Source organism: Silurus aristotelis (assembly GCF_946808225.1).
Source record: "Silurus aristotelis genome assembly, chromosome: 28".
NCBI lineage: Eukaryota > Metazoa > Chordata > Actinopteri > Siluriformes > Siluridae > Silurus > Silurus aristotelis.
The window spans coordinates 14,256,304-14,281,406 of record NC_139601.1 but is presented as its reverse complement, the minus strand read 5'-3'; the positions used below and the strand labels follow the sequence as shown (position 1 = coordinate 14,281,406).

General features: G+C 37.9%; 1 protein-coding gene across 7 annotated transcripts in view; it reads left to right on the top strand.

Moving 5' to 3' along the window:
• Positions 1 to 25,103, top strand: part of pcbp4 (poly(rC) binding protein 4) — a 95,319-nt gene that overhangs the window by 10,026 nt on the left and 60,190 nt on the right. The window contains exon 1 of one of the 7 annotated variants that reach the window (XM_083534524.1): positions 10,691 to 10,945. The exons of the other annotated variants lie outside the window; for them this stretch is intronic. The gene's annotated coding sequence lies outside the window, so the exon portion shown is untranslated. Of the gene's footprint in view, positions 1 to 10,690; positions 10,946 to 25,103 lie in introns of those variants that run through there. 7 annotated transcript variants of the gene reach the window in all.

Sequence of the window (25,103 nt, the reverse complement as noted above, 5' to 3'; positions counted from 1 at the left end):
AACCATTCTCATTGCTAACCTAAAACTTTAAATGTAACAATACCAGATGAGACTAAGTTTGGCTTTTCCAAAGTGGGTTATCCTGGGGAAAGCTTTTTTCCCCACTATTCAGGAATGACTTCACAATTATATCAAGCTGAGCCTTAAAGGATTGTACAACCGGGACACCATTTTCTGTGTTGCTCAGTATTGTCCTGCTCAGCACCTCCCCACTCAGATTTCTTTCAAATATGTCCATTTGGAAGTTATTTGGTCATACTACCAGGATATCAATGGCAACTTTTCATGGTGTAGTTTCTGTTCAGTTCAGAAAACAGGAGCCTGTCACAAACAGGGATTCAGGCAAATTTATTCTTATAAAAAGTCCCCAGGAGTCTTGATTCCTACACCATGTGTCAAAAAATAGCCTTTGTTAGACAAGTGTTGTGTAAATCTCTCATGAGAATGCCACCTCTGTATTTTCCAGGTCCAGTGAGGGCCCCTTTACCGAAGAGTTTTCTTGGTAGTCAGTTTTAGGACCCCCTCAGATTTGATGGCCTTCTAGGGACTCAAATACATTTACAGCATTTGGCAGACACCCTTATCCAGAGTAATTATCCGTTACACATCAATTAGAGTTATACAATGAGCAGTTGATGGTTAAGTGGCGTGGTCAAGGCACTAGCAGTGGCAATGTTGCTGGTATTTAAAGTCATGACTTTTCTTACAACTTTGGAAAAGGGAAAAGAGTTGATCATTTCTATATTTAATTAAATTGGTAACAAATTGGGTCAAACTGCAAATGGAGAAATACGCTTTGGATATTTATAAACGAACCTTCAGCAAATTTCCTCAAGCTTATTATAGGGTACAGTTATTTTCGTAGTTTATTCCTTTTCCCCATTGAGGCTTGATGGTCCCATTTGAAAACATAATGTTTCATAAGTGCAAAAGCAGCTCCAACTGAACGTCTCATCTCTCTTTGTCACAAGGGAGATCCAGTGACAAGCCTAGCACAAAAAAGACATTCTTCCATTCGTTGGCAAAGCTGCATAGCCTAACGAACAGCCATAATAGATGCTCACATGTCACGAAGAATGCTCCAGTGGTGCCGAGGCTGTGTGGGCGCATGCATGCACGTCTTCATTCAGTGACACATCAGCGGGATCCGAGCGATGACAGAGCGTCCACTGTGTTAGCCTCCTCCCGTCATTCCCATGCTCACAAGGGACGGCTTTGTGTGACCATCTTTGGGCCAAGACAGTGAGAGATGCCTGATCTTTCTGTCATTCCGTCTCGAATGGATTCTGGGTGAATTTGGTAGGGGAATAGTCAAGAGAGCTAGAAAGATAAAGAAAGAAAGGGAGGGGAATGGTAGGAGTCAGTATCCTGCCAAGTCGGGTAGCAGCAGCCATTCCCTTCCTGGATTTAATATCTTAATGCGCTTCTGAAATCGCGGATCTAATAAGGAGAGACAGAGCGATGGAGAGAAAAAAAAAAAAGGAAGCGAGAGGGGCCTATTTCAATAATGAGAACTGGCCAGAGATCTTGCAAGAACGGGGGGATAGAGAGATTGAAAGACAGAGTTGAGTGCAGAAGCAAAGAGTGAAGGGATTCTATAAATTACCTTGACCAGAGAGTGACACATGCATCTCTAAAGGCTATTAGAAATGCCAATAACTTGACTCATTTGTACTGCCAAGATGCAGCAGTAGCAGGATGCAGAAGTGAAAAAAGGACTTCACTGGGGGAAATCTTCAAACTGAAGCACTTCTGACTGATCAGGTCCGTTTCACATACCAAATCACCAATCTCAAGCACCCAAGAGACTATCCATCATGACAAAGTGCTGACTAGCATTAGATCCACTGAGTGGATATAGGCACAATCCAGATATATGAAAATCCATAATGTATGGATGAAAAATGGGAACGTTCCAAAAGAGAGATTTGTTTTTTTTCCAAAAAAAAGTTGGGCCTAATCATCTCACCTCCCCCCAAATGTTCAGTGAACTAATGCAAAAATGTTGTAGATATGCCTATCTTTATCAGGCAAGGAAATACATCTCTCCTCATCTTCATCTTTTTGAATCCACATGTCCATTGTGGTAGTAATAACCTGGCAGATTTCTTTGTTATTTCGAGGACGTGATGTCACGATGAATTACGGAGGAGACAGGTCTGCAGACTCATATTTGAAGATATTATCATCTTCTCTCATAGCAGTCGCTCTACCCGAATCTCTCATATCCACTCATCACATTCTAATACAAGCTAATCATGAGTATTACCTGGGAAGTTTCCTCAGAAATGAATTGATTAGGCTGAACTGCTTCTTCCTAGAGGGTGTAAAAAAATGACGTTTTTTTCAAGTCGGATTTGCAATGGAAGATTTTGGTATAATCAAAAATGCCTCTGGAATGACATCAATGAGGTTGACAACATGCAGTGATGGGTTTTGCTTGTCTGTTAAATATTAGACAAAATGTACATTTTGAAAGACTGCAGCCATGTATCCTCATGTTACAGCTTCTTAAGACCATCTGATGGTGAGTGTCAGAAAACCTTTAGCTACAGTAGCTTTTCAGAGTGGAATATGTTGACACTGTTTTAACAGTTTTGTTCTCCAGGTATTTTTCTTATCAATTAAACCCTTAACTGTGCCAGCAGAAGAAATAAGAACTGCAGTTCCTCAGCCACAGCTACACCACTTGAGTTCATAATTGGACTTGTTAGGATGTTTTTATTTTATTCGGTTTACCGTAATTTCCGGACTATAAAGCACACCCATATATAAGCCGCACCCACTGAATTTGACGAAGATTTTTATTTTAAACATAAATAAGCCGCACCTGTCTATAAGCCGCAGTGTTTACACCGAAACTAATGAACTTTACACAGGCTTTAACGAAAGACACTAAATGCAATATGCTGCGCTTCTATTAGGAGCATAGCGGTATTTTGGGAATAGCCTGCCGCCACATTTTTCCGCTATTACTGCATGTGTGCAAGACCGAGGAATATGTCCTTTTTATTCTCTGATGCTCATTCCTAAGTTTCTTTGACTAACCCGTAATGCTGTTGCCAAGAAAAATAAAAAAGCAAGAGTTTTGGAAACCTGTCTGTGCTTATATGATTTCTGTTGTAACTGGAGTTAGCGAGCTCTCCCTTCACCCAGACTCAACGCGTTAGAACAGCTTGTATCTAAACAGTAGCCGACCAAGAAAGTCATTGTTCACTGTCTTCCTTCTTCCTTTCTTAACTATTTCTCTCGGGAGTTTAAAAAAAGTTTTTTCTCCTGCTGCCGTGCAGCTCAGAACACAGGTGAGGTGCGTTTTTTGTTTCCGTTTGGAAATTTCATCGGTCTAATGTTATGTCGCTCAGTTTTTTGGCTTGAAGTTTGTGAAACCGGGAAAAACCCAGGAAAAATTCATAAATAAGCCGCTTTGTTGTTTAAGCCGCGGGGTTCAAAACGTGGGGAAAATGTAGCGGGTTATAGTTCGGAAAAAAGGTACTAAGTTATTAGGTTTGTTTTAACGGCTTGTAAATTTTTTTACCGAATCGTTTGGTTCTGATTCCCACAATATATATATATAAAAAATGGTATTCTAATTTAACCATTTAAACCTGACCAGGCAGCTACTCTGGATGCTGTAAATGTAACATGCAGCAGCACACATACATTTTAATGACCATGGTCTATGCTTGTCTTTCGATCTTCATATCTGACCACTTGCTTGTACTCGCATCAATGTTTTCACCTCTTGCTTTCGCAGCTGTTATACAATTTAAATTCTTAAGATTTATTTTCTATTGATATGTGTTTATGTTCATTTCAGACATTTAATTTTGGAGCAAATCCTGTTCCCTGCTAGCAATGATGATGTCAGAAAGTTGAGCACCATAAAGTACTATAGGTTAGCAACATGTACATGTTTTTTTCCATGTTTTCAAGATGTACCTTTGTTGACAAGCAGAGATAAAGTAGTTATATTGCATTTTATAAATCTCGAAACATTTTTTCTTTAATACCCAAGCAATTCAAGCTTAAAAGAATCTTAATGGCTTGAGGATGGACAAGCCTTTTATTGCATGTGCTCTTTTCCAGGCTGTAACACAGTAAAAACGCATTGATCTCCACCCAAAAAAACAGCACTCCAGAGCGTTTTCTGACGATGCCAAAAACTCTTGTGCAAAAGCAGCCACGGAAGCGCTATTAACAACCAGAAATTTTTTGCCTCACATAGTTGACATAAAAAGATAGCTGGGTGTGCAATGAGTCAACCGACCACATATTATGCGATAATACAATAAAGCTTAATATAATATATAATAATATAGTAGCTTATAATATTATAACCGATATAATAAGAGAGGGCTGTATGCGCTTGCGATTTTGACCTTTTTGTTCTAATCTTGATGTCCTCTTAAGATCAATAGGACAGAAGGGAATAATATATAGAGATATTTGTTTGCCTTTATAGCCCTGGTTTCCTTGATCTCACTTATCATACAGGCTCCAAGCAGCCTTCAGTATGCTTTGATCAAGTCCCAATTCAAGGCTTGTGTCTCCCTGTCTATTATAAGAGATTGTTGCGGATGGTCAACTCACCCCCTTCAAAAAAAAAAAAAACTACTTTAGAATAGAGTACTCATTAGGTGAACTTTGATACAGCACCATGGGTCTTCACATGTAACAGATTGTCTGGAAATAAATGGTCCTTAAAACATCTGGCCTTTTCTATCAGTAACTTAAACTTCATGCTAGCATTACCTCGATTGTAAAGCTAGCATTACCTAAATTGTAAACCTAGGATTTTAGGGTTTAAACCTGGAACCACAGGCAGGAACTTGAGGTTTATTTATTTATTTTCTCACTTTTTTTTTGGGCTAAAAGTTGACTCTGAGGATTTATACCTGAATCTCTGCAGAAAAGTCACACAATGCAGCGACAACAAATGCTTTCAAGCGGTTTCAAGTTTTTCAGTGCGGGTTTCAGCATTCTTCGTGTATGTTTAGAAGTTTTTTTTGGGTGGGAAATACTCCCTCTTGCCAGGCGAGTGCCTAAAATATTTAACAAGGCTTGTGCTATTTTTAGTTTGCTGCTCTCTCTTCTCTACATCGCATGTTTATGAGTTTGTTTTTTTCTCCCACCCGGTCGGTGATACAACGGTGTTGTTTGTCAAAAATCTATGCCTCTGCCCAGGACCAAGCGCACTATATGACGTCCCGAGCGGACGTCTGATCAGACAGTGGCGTCAGTCGCATACAAACCGATGGAGACTGGCTGAATGCAAATAGTGCACAAGTCATATTTGCAGCTCGCAGTCAGACGTCTCAGCCTAGTGGCGTGCATGTTAATCAGATTTTCCTGCTTTCTCAGATCTGTTTTTTTCTCCTTGTTGTTTCAAATACACCCCTCCCGAATCCTTCCCCGCACCTGTCCATCAATGTGACAGACAGATGGGATATGGAAATCTGCATGATATCCTGCTGTCGCCTTATATAAAGAAAGCATCAGTTTGTGTTAAGGTTAGAATTCTCAACCGTATTGACGTTAATGATTACCCAGATTAATTGACATGTCACCAGTGCATAATGTTGGTGTGTAAATAAACAATGGCTGCCTGCTGCGATCTTCAATGAAGTTTCTGATACAAGGTGAGACTGGAGGGATTAATCATACTAAATTGTAAATATTCCTTTATTTAAACTAGTCGGATTAATAGGATAATTAAGCTAAACAAAACAGCAGCAAACAACCAAAACAATGTGTTTTTGTAGATTTTTTTCTACATTTAGGAGCGTGGCCACATGGAGGCAGAAGGTGGGAACCCTAAAAAAATCCTTTCCAACCCAATTATCCTAAATTTGGACCTTATATTACCTCTTCAAGGAGACTATTTTAGTTCCAAACAGCCAGCATTTGCTTTGTAGTCACAGCGTTTATAAATGAAAGATTTGTTCGTTATAGTGCTACAGGAGATGCTTAAAAAAATGCAGTTTATTGAATGGTAAAGTATTCACTTTTATTGGTGTTTACATTTGTTAAATGTGAAATATAACCGTGCAATCCATATGCCTTTGTCTTCTAAGCTAATAGAAACCAAACAAAGTAGTTATTTATATGGAAGGTACTTTTGGTTAAGAATATATAGCTATTTATTGTTTATTAGCGGCCATATTGAATTGCCTGAATTTTTTTTTGGGAGAAAATGATGACGAATGATTAACATTAACAATGACAAACATCTAAATACTAAAATCCAATTACAATTAAAGCATTAAAAGTTTTTCCCCTGAAAGACCTGAACCTAATTATGGGTTTCAATACTGATCTTAAAAAAGCCCACCCGCTGACATTTTCCTCTGCGACTATAATAAAGAAGACAAAGAAGGTCTTTATTTGTTGTTTGGCTGCAGCTTCTACAACTACCAAGTGTATACAGCTGCTGTAGAGCCAAACTGTTCAGACAAAGCAATTCCCTCAGCAGCATGGGGTTCTCCAACCCAACACACTGCCTCCAAGAATGCTGTCTTGGATTAGTTCTAAAGGGCAGGTGATTGTGTGAACTGGTTGAGGTGTTTGGCAGGAGAGACGGCACTGACTGAAAGTTTTCAATAACCGTTTTGACAGTATCTCATCCATCCAAGGTCTAAGATATTGCAAAGTATTGCAAACCCACAATTAAATTTGAATTAGTTTTTTTATTACCATTATTTTCCGCATTGACTCCAGCCTGGAACACACCTCATGTTTGTCTGGAGAGGAATTTGTCAGTGGAGACCCGTTATCAGTTCAGCCCATTCTAGATTGAGCTAGTCGTGGCATGCACTCCACTTAACACTCAATTTTTGGACTAGCGCCATGCTAGATTAGCCAAGTGGCAGTCTGGACATTTTTGATTAAATGGCGCTTTGAGGGGTAGGAGGTTGGGGGGATGAAGGGTGATTTGGTTTTTCCACTAAATACATTTTCAAATCACAAGAGTTATTTAATAGCATTTATTCAAAGCCATTGAAATGAACTGAAATGAAAGTTTTCTCATAAAAAACACATATGATCTACAAATTTCTCGGTTAAGTTGTATGTCACAGGAATTTTAACATGAAGCAAGATACAAAGATTTGCAACTTATCACGGCAAACAGATTAGATTTTTTTTTGGCACCCTGAATTAGCATCCAGAGGAAACATCCAGGAAGTGAATTTTATCTTATTTTAGATAGAGCAAATATCAGAGTGTTGGAAAATGTGCAGGAAATATACCTTAACATATGAACTTTTGTGTGTAAAGGTATCTTGACCAAAAATACAGACTGCCCAGGAAGGAAATGACTTACAGGAAGGAAACACATGTTAGCATTAACACAATAAGAACAATTAGCTCTGAGTTTGGGTTGTACGTTATGCCCATGCAAAACATTTATTAGTTTTGATTTAGTGTATATCCTTTTTGACCTCATGTGGCCTGGGTGTTATTTTAAGTAATCCTGATTTCTGTCAGCTTGCAAATAGCCTGCTTTCAGTTTGATAGGCTAACTAGCAAACTAGCTGAAAAGCTAATGTAACTCTGTTATATTTAACAAGTGAGTAATAAAACACTTTGTGTGTATCCTGGAATTGATTATTTTGCAATGTTCTGAGGTATTTTATTCCTTCCCCTTTTTTGTCTCATAAATTCTTTTCATTATTGGAGAACAACATGTAATGTGCTTATGTTTAATGCTGTGATATGCAAACAAAACAAGTTCCTGTTCTTAATTGTGTTAAACCTCAGTGAACTATCTTCACTGGAACCCTAAAATAAATAGTTACACGTATCAGTTATGTGGCATAAATGCTATACGCTATATAGAAAAAAGTTTGTGGACACCTGACCATAAGATTTGTATGTGCTTTCTGAACATGCCATTCCACATATGCTGTTAAAATAAGCTTCACTCTTCTGGGAAAATGCTAACATGTTAGAATGAGAACATTAATTGAAACGCTGCAGTTGAAGCTGCTGTTTTAGAAAATTAATTGTGCATTAACAGTGCTGTGGTGTAATCATTGTTAATACAGTGTGGAAAAAAAACCTGGATCATGTGTGGGCTTGTGTGTATGTGTGTGTGTGTGTCTGTGTGTGTGTGTGTGTGTGTGTGTGTGTGTGTGTGTGTGTGTGTGTGTGTGTGTGTGTGTGTGTGCATTCAAAAATAAAAAGGCAGCATGACACCTTAAGTACAAGTATACTATGAAATATGAGACAATCGAACAAAGCACTGACTAGACTACCGTTTTATCCATGATGGCCATTTTAGATTTCATTCCCTTTTTTTTTTTATATAAATCTGTCTTTAAAATAAAATATCCTTGTCTCACAGTGTGTACTGCTTTTATGAGAGGGGGAACTGAAGGACAAAAAGGAATCGGCCGCCGTTCCATTGGAATAGTGCATTTCAATTATTTTTATGATGTATTTTGGCTGACTCTTTCGACCAGAGCCACTCGTATCACGGGGCCTGTTTTAGAGCGCTGGCGTTTACAGATACATTCCAGTCAAAGCAAGCCCCTCTATTTAACACAGACGCCACCATGTTATCAGCTTGGCTTTGAGCCGATAGAAACAAACAGGTGATAAATAGGTGATAAAATTCACACAACATGGCAGTCCTGCTGGCCCAGAGGTATAGACACAGTATATTCAAAATATAAGGATTGTTCTATGTCCCTTGGTCTCTCTCTCGGTTTCTTTCTCCATTTATAGGTAATAGCCCCCCCACAAACTCACACAAAACAAAAAATAAACAAAAAATACTAATACAAAGCCATAATCACCTGTGTAAAATTAATAATTGTTATCCTGTATAACATCCATTAAAAAATCGACCACCACTACTTTGTGTATTACACATTTTCTGCTATCTATAAGCATTGGCTTCTTGGATTCAGAGCCATCCATTCATTCATCCATCCATCCATCCATCCATCCACTATACCAGTCTACAGTATTCATGCAATTATCTGATCAGTCAGCCATGTGGCAGAAGCAAAAATCCATGAAATCATTCAAATACAGGTAAAAAGATTCAGTTGATGTTCACATGAAACACTACAATAAGAAAAATTGTGATCTCTTATATTGGCATGGTACTGAATTTCAGTATTTGAGAAACTGCTTATTTTCTGGGAGTTTCATACAAAATACACTAAAAGGTTTGGGCAAAAAATGGGGAAATTTCTAAAAGAATGGTGCGAAAAAACTAAATACATTCAGTAACCAGCAGTTCTGCATGGGGTCAAAGGGGACTGACTGACAGCAAGGCTAGAGTAACGCAAATAATCTTTACAGCCACAATGAGCAGAAATGCATAACATCAAAATTTTGAGTTTGGGTATAAACTGGGTAAAGGTTCTAAACCTAAACCTGTGTTGATGTGTTTTTGTTACTGAATGACTCTCCATACTGTATATACAGAATGTTAGGGGTGAAAATATTTAGTGTGTGTATGTATATATATATATATATATATATATATATATATATATATATATGAGAGGAAATAATGAAATTGCATCACTGTGTATTAATCTAGATCAGTAGAACATCTTTTTTTTTTTAAGTAGAGTAAAGAATTTGTTCAATGCTGTCAGTGTTTTGTCTGCTGTCAGTCGAAATGCTGGCCTTTCAGCCAAGTCGAGTCTGAATAAAAAGTCTCTTATCACTAGTTATACAATAATCATTTCCCACTAAGGGACTTTTCTTTGTTTTATTTAAACAATGCTTCTCATACACATTTAGGGTCTTCACCAGAGTTTTGGGGCCTAAACAGAATTGTTTGCTTTTCAGGTAAAATAATAGCTTCACACGGTTGTCTTCTGATTGCTAATATAATATTCTTTTACGTGCATGAAATCTCTAGAAGGCTCAGAGATACCGGAATGACCGGAAAACCTAAAGAGGCGCAGCATCATTGTGAGATCTAAGTGCACCCGAATTGAATTAAGAATAGACCAGCTCGCATTACAAGCAATTTAGGCACAAGGACAAAATGTTCGTCTTAGTAATTTATCATTATAAGATTTTCTAGCTGGAGCGAAGCAGCAGGACTGGCCAGAGATCAGGTGATGAGGAGAAAACTGATAACAGATATTTGCCTAGACCAGAGGCAAACCTTTTGTTATACATTTACAACAGTTAAAGCACTGCATTCGATTATTTAGACTACAAGGGGAAAGAAAATGAGTGAAGGACTTTTTGTTTTTGCTAATCCTTGTCATAGATATAAGATGAAATACTATATTCTGATTAAATATGCAAATTTATACATTTAGCTCATTGCTAAATTTATACACGCTTCTCAAGTCACACACTGTCTACTAAAAGAGTGCACACAAGACCTCAGCTGTCAGACAATTAGTTTCTCATGATTTTTGGAAGTGTATACTAAAAATATTTTGTTACCTAGTAGGAAAAAAGACGATACAGATTTATTTACTGTTTCTGAAAACCTCCGCTTACATGCTGCTTGCTTCTCGCTGGTATGCCTTATACAAACAAACACACACAAAAAAAGAAAAACCCATCGATTGGCAAAAACACCAAATACATTTCAAGCACTGCATCATGAGATGAAGAATTCTGGTAAGTCATGGGTGTAGAAAGGATAGGGAAATGATAGGGTGGGTGTAACACAAGTACTGAAAATATCCAGAACCTGCAGCTTCTTGATGGTAGGAGGATCGATCAAGAACATTTCTGGCTTGGTTTCGGGTTGCAAGCTTTATCATCAGCTAAGGCAAGCAGCGTAGGGAGACAGAGCAGAGGATGTGACCTTTTACCAGATCAGGGTCAAAAGGCTTAATAGGATTTTTCAGTAGGTGCTACACTTGAATGTTCATAATGTTATCAAAAAAGCCAGGTTTTTTAAAGAACACAAGGAGATGGTGAGAAGGAAGTCTGCTGAGTCCTGGAGATCAGTATGGTAAACAAATATAAATCTTCACTTTTACTTGTGAAGGCTTTGGTGTTTTTGGGTAAAATTTTGAAGTAAATAAATGCCAGGCAGAAAAGATGCAGGCAGGAGAGTTTTACGGTTTGCTAGTGCAGTACAGGGATGTAAGCGGAACGATTGGAAACGAAAGTGTGGACGTGGAGCATTCGAGTTTTTTAATTTATCCAGATTAGTGTAGACATAGCCTAAGAGTAAGTGTTATAAAGGGGTTCCTTATGTGGACCAGCATAAAAGAGAATCATTTGTGAGATCTTTGAAAAGATTGCCCAGGAGAAACATAGAAAAGAATGCTTAAGGATGCTAGATGTATTTTCAAAACTGCTAGAAGAAACCCTAATACTGTAAGATTGCATTTAAAGGATGCTAGATAGATTTATTTAAGACCTTAACATTGCTAGATGGAAGTTCAGGATTGGTACAGTTGAAACCTAGGTTTGCTTGAAGGACTGCAAGATGAGGTCCTAGGATGTGTAAATGGAACCAAAATATTCGTCAAATGAAACCTTAAAACTGCTAAATTATCCGCTATGACCATACGATTGGGTGATATAAATTGATAGTGTCAAACTGGGACTTGCTGGTTATCTTAGTTATCAATAAAAAAAAATGCAGAAAGAAAATGTACTTAATCTACTGATTTGAGAAGCAGCAGTTCTGTGAAGACGCTGTGGAGTTGTATTTGTCTAGCAGGACATCTGCAGCACTAGGCTCACAGTAGAACAGTTTATTCAGAAGCAGAGGGCCTCCAATCTCCTCAAAGTGCTCTGTGATTAAAAAGGGAGTCTTTTTTATCACATGATTACTGAATGTGAACACGGGTGTGGGTCATTAGCGGGCCACATGGCCACAGCTCTCCATGGATTCCCTTTGGCAGTCTGTCTTTGTCTTGTGATGCCTGCCACAGGTCATGCTGCGAATGCTGTATCATGCCTGCTGTAATGCTATTAGCCTTTAGGGTATTTTAAGAAAGCCAACTCATCAGGCTGGGAAGTGGATTGAGTTGGAGTTTTTTTTTCTTTCTTTTTTTTTTGGGTGTTCTGCAGTGCAGATATCTATTAGCATAATTGTTTTAGTTGAAAAGCTACCACCCTGCTATTTAATTCGTAAGTGAGAGGTAGAGCAGGAAGGAAAACCATGTTTGTTTTACAAATCCATCAAAGATATCATCAGATGGCAAATAGCCTAATGATATTAGATATTGCATTATGAGGAAATGATATCTTGGACAGCAAAATGCTAATAATTTGTCTTTTGCCGCCCATCAATTAAAGAGCCTCATCTCAGAGATCCTTTTGTGTCGGTGCATCTGTGCTAAGGCGGAAACGCTGGACGGCCCTGATTGCGGTCCAGATGTCCATTAGCCTAATCGAATGAGTAGAAGCAGACTGGTGGAGAACTTTTGGGAAAAAAAAAAATGGCACATGGGTAAGGAGGCGAACCTGGCCAAAAGACTCCGGTTACAAAATCCCAGCCTTCCTGCCTGTTGGTTAATGTCCTTATATTGTATTGGACTGAATCACTGGAGCTTTAAAATGATCTGTAATAAATGGATCACATTCCACATTGTCTTGAAAGGGGTGAGGGCTTTTGCCTGTAAATTTTTGTGGATATTTAAAGATACATTTAACAATTATAATGTCATGTAAAACTATATTTCCGGATATTTGTATTTTAACTACTAGAATTTCTTATAATGTATTTTTATTATTATGAACAAAAAAAAATTTGCATTTTTACATAAATAGTCACCTGATTATAAGATTACTGTGACCTTTCTTTAGACACCATTTACTGTTCTAAAACCCTATAGATGTTCCACTAGATTGAGTTTGGTTTTGGGGATTTGTGCTCATTTAGACACAAGGGCATGAGAATAGTCAAGAGGCTCTGGTGCAGTAAGTATTCCAATTCATCTAAAAGTTTTTTAATAGGGTTAAGGTCAGAGCTCAATAGAAGGCACCTCAAGACACTCCAACCCATGAAAGCATATCTTCATAGAGATGGCTTTATGCACAGGGCCATTATCATGCTGGAGCAGGTTTCAATACAAGACAATTCAATACAATTGTGAGCCTCTACAGTTGTGGGTAACAGTTTTGGAAAAGAACCACATCTGGTTGGAAATGTCAGGTGTTTCTATAATTTTGTCTATGGAGAGTGTATACTGTAGATCTCACTAGCCACATTTACCTTGAAAGCTGAAGTCAAAATTATTAATAACAGTGGGTAGAATATGTGCTTTTAATTAAAGAGCCAAAATGCCAGACACTGACTGTAGGTCTCTGGTGACCACCTGTTATATTGAGTCAGTATTCTGTTGTATATAAATATATAAAGATTATATAAAGCTATAGAAATGCAAGGCAGGTACAGGGGTTTTAAGCCTTGGGGGTGCAGAATTATGATTACAATGTCATTGCTGAGGTATATTTGCTGGAAAAGGAATTCGAGAAGCAAAAAAGGAGGTCACACTGGAATGATGAAGAGGATAGCAACAAACAAAACTCCAAAGTGAAGTGCAGTTTTAGCAAAATGTTGGAGTCTGTGTACACTAGAAGCACAAACGAATTCCGAAAAGTGTATTAAGCATTTATAAAACAGTATTGAATATAAATAAATACAAACTGTACATAGATACATACATACTTGCTTTATTTTGTGTGAGCAAAACCATAAGCTGTTTATTACTTCATCAATTTTTTAATTCAGTTTTTTGGTTTGTGATGTTTGGAGATAGAGACTGTTTAATTCCTCAGTAATCACTCAGTAATATGCCGGGAAAAAAAAAATAGGTAGCTACTGAATAGTTTCTATTTCTTTACACCAAAACTAAACCTTGTTGAGGATCCACATTGTATAGCATCTGAAATCTGCTCAACGTCGTATATCAGTGTGTTTTTGTTAGGGTGCGGCACCTCTGGGCATTTCTTCCACCATATATAACAGATGGTGAGGCATCATCCTGGAGAATTTCACAAGAGACAGGAAAGCTCGCATTTGTATTTGGACTGAGGAATTAGCACAATGGCCAAGAAGATGCTAGGCGCTTAAAGCGATGGACAAAAATCAATAAGTGCTCTGAGGGTTAATGGGCAGACAGACGAGGCAGGAAAGGATGTCTGGCCAGCTGGGATGGAGGTAATCAGGGCCTTCTGGCTATCTCCCAAATCACTGACCTCAGGGGACAGAGGAAGAGAGTCTGCTCAGTCAGTGAAATGTAGAGCAGCACAGAAGCACACAAAAGGATGCTAGCAGCTAAACTGCTGAGTTAGCTGTATTGTAAGGTCTCTGAGGTGGCTTGCTACGACAAACATTAGCATCCTGCGACTCTGTAAACAAATTCTTTTAAAAGACTTGACTCACTAATTACTCACTAAAGTCTCTGATATGTTTTTTTTATTTACTCCTGCAGCTCAGCTGTAATGTCAGCATGCTATTTACATCCATTTGAGTGTATACTACTTAATAATGAGTACAGGCATCAAGCCAGAGAGCTAGTCTGGCAAATTTCATATCAGCATACTTCATTAGCTCGATATTTATTTTTATTTATTTATTTATTTATTTATTTATTTATTTATTTATTTATTTATTTATTTATTACAAAATGAACAGCCAGTCAATACAGCAAGTGGCTAATCAGTGGACATGACGCTGTTCTTCCTAGAGGACGAGGGGAGACATTTACTAATGAGGCTAGGCCATCCAGCATGTCAGGCTACTCCATCAAGCACACACACTTACACATTTACACACAAAGGAAAACAGCAGTAAATCACAATTAAGGTGGCATGACCTAAAAAAGTCTTACATCCAATCCCTATTAAATTCTTCCCCAAAAATTAGCATTTCTTAAAAAATAATTGCTATGGTTTATGTCAGGAATAAATAAAATCAATAAGTAATCGATGTTGAAATTGTACTCTGTAATGATTCTGGTGGTTCTACTAACGATTATTATGTAAGGAAATAATAGGGTGAGATGATGTAGAAAAATAATCGACATGGAAATATAATGCATGATTTCCAAATCAGCATATCCTTGAATTTTGGAGTCATCACATAACATAGCAATGTTGTTCCCATTCCATAGTTTGGAAGAAAAAAACAAATTGCAAATATAAATGCATAGAAAGCACAACATCCCATTTTTCTTAATGATAGCTATGAACAGTTATTCAGCAACTTCTTTTTTCTTAAAGTTAATACAAAAAAATAAAACAATAGTTTGCTAATGGTATAAAGAATTCCTAAACTTCATGTATAGGAAAATAGTTTTAGATTGATTTCTGTCAGAAATGCTGAAACTGGAGATCCAAAAGTCTTGTCACAGTATGATGCTTTTAAGTATGCTTGTGTGTTATATAGCATATACTGTATATAAGAATGGGTAACTAAGCAGAATGAGAACATCATCTAAACCTGTGATTTAATGATAGAGAAAATTGAAAAATTACATGGTTATGAATGAAACAGCCCATAAAACAAACCATATTTACATACAAATCATTATATCACTTAAGGAAATATCTGTACATTAAATATATCATGTATAAACAAGCTTCTCAACTTTACCTCTGATGCAATACGGAGAGATTTAACAGGAGTTATCAGGAAAGGTTTAGGTTTAGACCATGACAGACGAAAATTTACATTTTTTCGTCTGTCATGGTCTAAAGCTAAACCTTTAAGGCACAGTGCCACGATGAAAGCGACCCTTTTAGCACATGACTCAAAAGAGGGTCAACCAAAGCCACAGCCTAAGCCTCATAAAACAATTTCCATGAATGATGCCCTCTCCACTCCCCCTTTTAGAAGAATTGGATTATCTGGCGTGATTGAAATCCAGGGTTTTATGCAGCTCCTTTGTTTAGGATGTAAATAAATCAGAGGGTCACCTTTAGTTAATTAGCTTTGGCTTGGCTTTGCTAGGCCTAAAACACGCCCCTGTTGTATTTACAAGCAAGTGCTCAGAACCTGTATTTGTACATTGCTGTAAGACAGAAGGTCTGTTTGGATTGATGTTCTTTAAAAGTAGTTTAAAAAAAATAATAAAAGAACGGCAATAGAAGTGGACTTCCAGAACGAATGGCTTTCAATACACTGTCTGCTTTCGCTTGTGTTGTTATAAATTGTTAATGTTAATTGGCCGACATAAATACCAGAATTACACAAGCGAAAGATTTTGCATATAAATGTAACGAGCCTGAGTGGATGAAGTAACCTTTAGTCTATCCATTAAAGCACAGGTTTGCGATAATAAGCATTGACTGTCATATCCATTCGTTATGTTAAATGAGCCTGTCTGTCAGGATATGACCCGTAATTCATGACATGTCAGAAAGAGGATCGGACTGAAGGCTAAAATTAACCAGCTCTATATATTTTGTACCGAAAGTATGAAATTACATTATCGGTAATGACATGATTTCAAATGACCGCTGACGCCCTAGCTAATCTGTGATAAGAAATCCGGTTCAGTAATTAATACTGAATATCACAATTCTTTTATAGTGTAACTTCTTCTTCTTCTTTCCACTGCTCCCGTTAGGGGTCACCACAGCAGATCATTCGTCTCCATACCCCCCTGTCCTCTACAGCGGCCTCTTTTAAACTAACTACCTGCATGTCTTCCCTCACCACATCCAAAAAAAACCTCCTCCATGGTCTGCCTCATTTTCTCCCTCCTGGTGGCTCCATCCTCAGCATTCTCCTACCGATATATGTACCACCTCGGCACATGTCCAAACCATCTCAATCTTGCCTCCCTCACATTGTCTCCAAAACGTCCTACATGCGCTGTCCCTCTAAAAAACTCGTCCTATAAATTTTCCCTTTCACTCTTGCTGATACTCTTCTATCACAAATCACTCCTGCCACTCTTCTCCACCCACTCCACCCTGCCTGCACTCTTTTCTTCACTTCTCTAACACACTCTCCATTACGTTGCACTGTTGACCCCAGGTACCTGATCTCCTCCTCCTTCACCAACTCTTCTACCTGCAACCGCACCACTCCACTGCCCTCCCTTTCATTCACATGTACTCTGTCTTACTCCTACTGACTTTCATTCCCCTTCTCTCCAGCGCATACCTCCACCTCTCCAGGTTTGTCTTAACCTGCTCCCTAATCTCATCACAAATCACAATATCATCCACAAACATCATAGTCCACGGAGACTCATGTCTGACCTCGTCTGTCAACCTGTCCAGCACCACTGCAAAAAGGAAAGGGCTCAAAACCGATCCTTGATGCAATCCACCCTCCACCTCGAACCAGTCTGTTGTTCCTACTGCACACTGTAACTATTTAATATAAAAGCAAGTAGAAAACTTTGTTTCAATAGGAGAGCCCTATCTTGAATTTTATATAGGATCAGGATTTGTCTAATGATCAGGAAAATTAGCAAAACTTTGTATCCATGGAAGAAATTTCCCTATGTGGATTGGACTTATTCTTTTCTATGTCATATTTCTGGCAGTATTGACAACAGCAGTAAGCTGGCTAATATTGCAGCTATGGTCTGTGACATTTTCGTTGAATGTAAAGATATTTTTTTATATATTTTTTATATTATTTATACATGCCCCCCAATCACTCAGAAACAGATAAGCCACACCCATGTATACGTGTGGGATCTCCCCTCTATTACTCACACTAACCAAGTAGGGGCATTGATGAAGTCATGTATGTGGAAGATGGCAGACTAACTTATCTGAAAGCTGTTAGAAAAATATACAGTGTAAGAATTCATGTTTTAGGGCAAGCATGTATGTATATGTAATTAGAAATTGGAACCCTACAGTTAAACCTATGTGATAATTGCACCATCTCACTCATGCCTTGGCAGTTATTACCGAAAAGAGGTCCAATGGTTTAGTGTGTTGCCTTTTAATCTGGCATGTGCACCAATTAACCTCATGCCAACCTCTCTGTTCATTCTAAACTATTTAGTCAGACCTTTAGTCTTACTTGTGGCCACTGTTTATTGAGCAAAACCATCAGGTCAAAGGTTTAGGCTTTTTCTGAGTGTGTGCGCAATTTGATCAAGAACCGCACATTCTCTATAGACCTCATTAGGCTTTAAAAGAGAAGCTGAAAAAAAAAAAGCTGAAAAAATGACCATCACTTTTTTATTACTGCAGGGCTTTATTTACTGAAGGACTTGTTTTCAAGTGTATGGGTTGGTTCCTGCAGATCAATGATATTTTTTCAGTGATTTTAATTTAATTTTTATCTTTTTAGTTGAACGTTTTAGCCAATTTCACCCAATATCACATTGCTTACTTATCGCATATTCTTTGAAAAGAATCTTGAAATTTAAATCTAATTGAATCTATTTATAGACTTGAGGCATTCTCGACAAAAATCCAAACCAGGAAATTAATACTTTTTATGGGAACCGTTCTTAGTAGGCTTGAGAGGGAAAATGTAATTTAAAGGGCCAAGTGTGCTCTTTAACCGTCTGGGAAATTGAGCCTAAATATTGGTGCAAATGAAGATTTCTAGTGATTAAATTTGTATTTGCTGTATCAAATGCTATTCATTTTTGGTTTAAAAAAAAAAAGAATCTTGTGCCAGCTTGATGAAAAACCACAGCACAGAGCGGTCTGGAGTAATGGGCTGGGATTACAGCTAGTTTTTGCGAAGCAGGCTTTTAGGAATCTCAGTGAATCCGGCTGACTCCAATGGGCTGTCTGAAGTACCCACAATCCCCCTCCTACATACCCCTCTGGGTGCCAGCTGTCCAGGCAGGAACAGCTGAGGAGATTCCCTGAGATCAGAGGCACACTCCCAAACATCTAAACTCAAACAGCTGACTAAACCCTAACACAACATTCAATATGGCAAAACAGTCCTGTTTTATAATTTGTTGTCAAGACGCATGGACACATCCTCACAAAATGATTCACGAAATCTCAGGAGACTTGAGAGAGCAATTTTAGCACCTGGCTGGCAGGGAAATGTTGCCTGCAGGGTTTTGTTTTGACCTGCAGTACTGGAATTTACAGTAATACAGAGTCCATGGGTGGTACACATTGCTGTTTTAGCAACACACTCCATCAGGCCAAAGTGTCAAGTCCCTAAACCAAGCCACACGTGTGTCACTGGAGAGTGCTCTCCAGCTTAGATGCCTTAAAGCCCACCTTTTTGGAAAGGTAGAAGGTGGAATAATAAAAATGCTCAAATAATCAAGGCTTTGAGTCCATCTATATGTGTTGCTGTGGAATTATTGTATGTATTTGGGTCAATTTATGACTAGCCAGCCTCTGTTTGTTCAAGAAGAGCTGAATTTTTACCCCACTCTTCTACTAATCTCTGTGCACTGCAGGAGTTTTGAAATATGCATGGCTTTTTTAATCAGGTTGCATTCTTTTAACCAAGCAGTAATAGCTGGTTGTGATATTATGTGAAGGGCAAAAATATATTTAGTAATAAAATCACAGTAAAACTATTCGCGCTGAACAGTGGATTATATAACTGGATATCTGGGTTCATATCGAATGTCGTCTGAATGCAAAACACATATAACCCTTTTCATTTTGTTTTTTTCTTTTAGAGTAGTGTATTTTTATTGTACATTGGTGCTTATTCTTATTCTATCTACCTTATTTTCTCCATTAGAAAAATTATAGAGGTGAATGGATAATAAAGCAAATTTTCTACCTTGTTCATGATCATTGCACCTGCAACCATATTTCAATTGCACCTTCTCAGAAAATATTCACCCTAATGCGCATTAAATCTATAAGATGTTTTAGCCCGGTATTATAATGTTGCACAGTGGTCATAATGAAGGTCTTGGTTCTTTATACCATTCTTTTTTTTTTTTCTTATGGCCATATATGGCGGTTGATTTCGCTTAGATTTCGCTTAGATTTTGATTTCGCTTGATTTCGCTTAGATTTATCTATATGTGGCCATATATGGCGCTTGATTTCACAAAAGTGAAAAAAAATTTTTTTACTATGATGTAATCTGATACGAATATCAAAAATGGCAGTCAATCGATCAGTTTCGGTAAAAGCGTCGGTCAATAGAGTAAATTCTACAATTGTGTACATAACAGTAAATCCTAAACCAATTCCGTTTAACTTTTCTCCTCTTTTTATTCTCTACTTTATTTACTCTTCCATCACCCAGGCTTTCAGGCCATGCCAGGGCAAAAGTCAGAAAAGGCAAACAAGAATAGAAGAATAGAAGAATAGAATTTTTCTTTCCCTCTCTCTTTATATCTCTCTTACTACCAATATACTCCAAATGGTGACCTTCTCAGCAGCTGATGTGCAAGAACCAAGTAAAAAGGCTGAGCTGAGAGAAATAAGACCTCAAAGCAGAAAAGTGGAAATGGAGTTTCCTACAGGGCACATCATACCCACTGGCAGGGCTGAAGAGGGATAATAACTGTGCTGCCTTTCTGGAGAATCTAATTAAATAATAAAAAAAGAGAAAAAAATACGAGTTCCATGTTATTGCCACTACTCATTAAATACCTACTCAGCCCTCATAGTCCGAGCCTTGCTAGATCACTGAACAAATTTAATTCAGCGCCTGCTTTCAGCTAGAGCTTCTCTGTCTAAATGAGAACAAATGGAGACAAGATGGGAGCGTTGGGAATCGAGGCATGAGCAGAACCATTGAGACATTGATACAGAGATTTGGATTCCTGACACATCAGAATGGATGCTGTAACAGAAATAGCCTGTATGGATTTCTGTAACAGAAATAGGACAGATATTCCAGAAATAGTGATATTGATAGTGCTTGGAATCCTACTGTCATCAAATTACAATCCTGATATGAACATTTTTACAGTTAAAAGGTATAGAAGACTTTAGAAAGACTACTTTTTAATGCATGGCATGAATTCGACAATTACCCTACAAACCAAGCCATGTATAAATCTATAGCTACTGTACACAAATTATGGGTTGAATATTGAAAAAAGGTATAAGCAGACATTGTGTAACTTTAACAAATTTTCTCCTGCCTGCTTTAATCAAGTTGATTGAGTCATAAAAACTGCAAGCAGTCACTTCTGTTACATTGCTCATTTCTAAGCCTGGAGCTTAAATTATAATTTATGAAGCCACTGGAATCTTAACTTAGAGAGCTTCTCTGGATTTTTGTTGCTGAAGATATAAATCAGGAAACCAAAAAGTGCCTGAATAAAAATGCCAGTTTAAATAGATATGAAATTTAGACTGGAGTGTTAGACTTGGTTTGGGTTGGAGACTTGGAGTTTCCATAGCCTTCCAACCAATCTGGCTAATCTCCGCTGTCCTTTCTGATGAACAAGGCATGTCTGTTTGAAGAACTACAGCTTGGTAATGCTTTTTCTTTTTTGCAGTTTTTCAAATTCTCATACCAGCTTATAATGGACTCACAACCATGCCAATGTCAAAGTTAGAGATAGATTTTTTCAAAACAATGAACAATATCTCAAACATTTTTCCGTTCACTTATACCATATGATTAGATTTTCTAGATTCTGTAGATTCTAGATTGTGTAGATGGAATGCACTTTATGAATGTATTTATATATATATATATATATATATATATATATATATATATATATATATATATATATATATATATATATATACAGACCAAAAGTTTGGACACACCTTTTGATTCAAAGAGTTTTCTTTATTTTCATGACTATGAAAATTGTAGATGCACACTGAACGCATCAAAACTATGAATTAACACATGTGGAATTATATATGGAATTATATACATAACAAAAAAGTGTGAAACAACTGAAAATATGTCATATTGTAGGTTCTTCAAAGTAGCCACCTTTTGCTTAGATTACTGCTTTACACACTCTTGGCATTCTCTTGATGCCTACTTTAAAGAACCTACAATATGACATATTTTCAGTTGTTTCACACTTTTTTGTTATGTATATACAGTGAGGAAAATAAGTATTTGAACACCCTGCTATTTTGCAAGTTCTCCCACTTAGAAATCATGGAGGGGTCTGAAATTGTCATCGTAGGTGCATGTCCACTGTGAGAGACATAATCTAAAAAAAAAAATCCAGAAATCACAATGTATGATTTTTTAACTATTTATTTGTATGATACAGCTGCAAATAAGTATTTGAACACCTGAGAAAGTCAATGTTAATATTTGGTACAGTAGCCTTTGTTTGCAATTACAGAGGTCAAACGTTTCCTGTAGTTTTTCACCAGGTTTGCACACACTGCAGGAGGGATTTTGGCCCACTCCTCCACACAGATCTTCTCTAGATCAGACAGGTTTCTGGCCTGTCGCTGAGAAACACGGAGTTTGAGCTCCCTCCAAAGATTCTCTATTGGTTTTAGGTCTGGAGACTGGCTAGGCCACGTCAGAACCTTGATATGCTTCTTACAGAGCCACTCCTTGGTTATCCTGGCTGTGTGCTTCAGGTCATTGTCATGTTGGAAGACCCAGCCTCGACCCATCTTCAATGCTCTAACTGAGGGAAGGAGGTTGTTCCCCAAAATCCCGCAATACATGGCCCCCGTCATCCTCTCCTTAATACAGTGCAGTCGCCCTGTCCCATGTGCAGAAAAACACCCCCAAAGCATGATGCTACCACCCCCATGCTTCACAGTAGGGATGGTGTTCTTGAGATGGTACTCATCACTCCAAACACGTTTAGTGGAATTATGACCCAAAAGTTCTATTTTGGTCTCATCTGACCACATGACTTTCTCCCATGACTTCTTTGGATCATCCAAATGGTCATTGGCAAACTTAAGACGTGCCTGGACATGTGCTGGTTTAAGCAGGGGAACCTTCTGTGCCATGCATGATTTCAAACCATGACGTCTTAGTGTATTACCAAGAGTAACCTTGGAAACGGTGGTCCCAGCTCTTTTCAGGTCATTGACCAGCTCCTCCCATGTAGTTCTGGGCTGATTTCTCACCTTCCTTAGGATCATTGAGTCCCCACGAGGTGAGATCTTGCATGGAGCCCCAGTCCGAGGGAGATTGACAGTCATGTTTAGCTTCTTCCATTTTCTAATGATTGCTCTAACAGTGGACCTTTTTTTCACCAAGCTGCCCGTAGCCCTTTCCAGCACTGTGGAGGTGTACAATTTTGTCTCTAGTGTCTTTGGACAGCGCTTTGGTCTTGGCCATGTTAGTAGTTGGATTCTTACTGATTGTATGGGGTGGACAGGTGTCTTTATGCAGCTAACGACCTCAAACAGGTGCATCTAATCTAGGATAATAAATGTAGTGGAGGTGGACATTTTAAAGGCAGACTAACAGGTCTTTGAGGGTCAGAATTCTAGCTGATAGACAGGTGTTCAAATACTTATTTGCAGCTGCATCATACAAATAAATAGTTAAAAAATCATACATTGTGATTTCTGCATTTTTTTTTTAGATTATGTCTCTCACAGTGGACATGCACCTACGATGACAATTTCAGACCCCTCCATGATTTCTAAGTGGGAGAACTTGCAAAATAGCAGGGTGTTCAAATACTTATTTTCCTCACTGTAATTCCACATGTGTTAATTCCTAGTTTTGATGCCTTCAGTGTGAATCTACAATTTTCATAGTCATGAAAATAAAGAAAACTCTTTGAATGAGCAGGTGTGTCCAAACTTTTGGTCTGTACTCTATATATATATATATATATATATATATATATATATATATATATATATATATATATATATATATATATATATAGAGAGAGAGAGAGAGAGAGAGAGAGAGAGAGAGAGAGAGAGAGAGAGAGAGTCTAAATGCAAGGCTACTAGCAAAATGTACTTTTAATTACTTTTTTAATTAATTACATTAATTACATGTATAACTTATTTTGTCACATAACATCCAAACAGTTTTACAAAATTGTTTGATAATTGTTTATAGATCGCTCTAGTAAATTGTTTATTAGGAGTTATACTAAATAAATGATATGTATGCAGTAATTTTTGAATCATTTGCATATAGACAAAGTGAAAAAAATCCCTATATTATGGAAAATCAGTTTTGTCAGACAAATCCTTTTTTTTTTTTTTTTTTTTTTGGATTCCACTGTACATCTGAAACAGGAGATTTTAAGAATACTTCCAGTCAAGGTCAATCTAGTCACAGAGGATCAATACCAACGAAACAAGACTCGACCTGTGATCCGTTCTCCCCTCTTCCATCCAACATTAGAATGGTATCATCGTATCACTTCCGTCCTGTCTCGTCTAATCCCTGAAGGCACTGAAAGTCAAGTGTTGACATTCAAATGTTCTGCGGTGTCCAACATCATTTGAATAATCCCCAGGCCTAGTCTCAGTCACAACAGACACTTCGAATATATGCAAGAGACACGTCTTAATAATTACAGCAAGGGTCTAACTTAATGACACTGACCCCAGATCACAATTTATGTGGCCGCTCCACTACGACATGGTGAGTTGTGTTAAGGTTCGGCGACTCACTCAGCCTCATTCGCTCAACACTAAAGATATTGATTTAGCTTCGTGTCTGATTTGCGTCCCTGATTAGCTAAGTCTGTAAAACAGTAGGGGGATGTTTATGCTCTTTGATCAGTCTTCAATCTAAGCTAACATGATTTGAGAGCGCACTGGCTAGGTGCTTGTGTGCACTCAATTGTTCCTCGGCATCCAAATCACGAGGAACGATGTGTAGAACCCCCGGCAGAGCACATTTGTTTAGTACTCAAATCCGTTTTGTCCTTCCAACAGCTTATTTGTTTGCATGTGCGCATGTGTGTTTGAGAGCGAGAGAGTAATCCCGAGACAATGTGATTGAATTTGCACTTGGCACTGAGTGCACATGGAATAGTCCACAGTAACACTGGTAATTTTGAACATGCTGTTTTTATGTTTTGGCCACATTAGCAGTTTCAATCTGAAATCCAAAAGTTTTTCATGCAGAATGAAATGAAAACGACAGGCAGCAGCATGCACACTGCATAGCCTTTATGTCGTTTTAATATCCATATCTTTAGACAATATTCCCACCAGTTCTAAATATAAAGCACCACTGTAAATATCATCTTGCAGCTAGGACCCTTTATGGACAAAGGTTTGTGCACACCTGGCCATAAGATTTGTGTTTTTTGAACGTCCCATTCCACATTTAGTCTTTATTTTCTGTT